The sequence below is a fragment of the Myotis davidii genome, unplaced genomic scaffold (assembly GCF_000327345.1).
Source record: "Myotis davidii unplaced genomic scaffold, ASM32734v1 scaffold765, whole genome shotgun sequence".
NCBI classification, from domain to species: domain Eukaryota; kingdom Metazoa; phylum Chordata; class Mammalia; order Chiroptera; family Vespertilionidae; genus Myotis; species Myotis davidii.
The window spans coordinates 1,003,892-1,004,346 of NW_006296056.1; positions in this window are offsets into that span (position 1 = coordinate 1,003,892).

Genomic DNA, 455 nt, shown 5'->3' on the forward strand with positions numbered 1-455 from the left:
TGAAGCCTCAGCAGCCTCACGGGGGCATCTTTAAGTGAAGATGTTAAATTTTTTTGGTGAAAATAAGTTTATTGTGTAATCAAGATTGTGTAATCATTGTGATTACACAATAGCCTGCATTGAGTTATCTGCTGCAATGTTTGTGCTTTAGGGCATGTGAACGCATTTTATTTTATTTGATGCAGCCTCGTCCTGGGCTCATGCAGCACGCAGCCACGCCCACCTGCTCCTGCTGGTCGTTACCCATCAGGGGGTCCTGGCTAATTAGCATATTCCTCAATTATTAGATAGGATTATTCGTCACATGCTCCTTCAGTCTCTATTCGAGTAGCCAACGTTTGTGTGTCCCAGGCATACAGTGGGTACTCCAAGTACTCACAGGAGGTAGAAAAAGAAATTGGTTTCCACTGGTGCTTTAAAAAGTTCCTCAGACACCATGGTGACATTCTATCAGC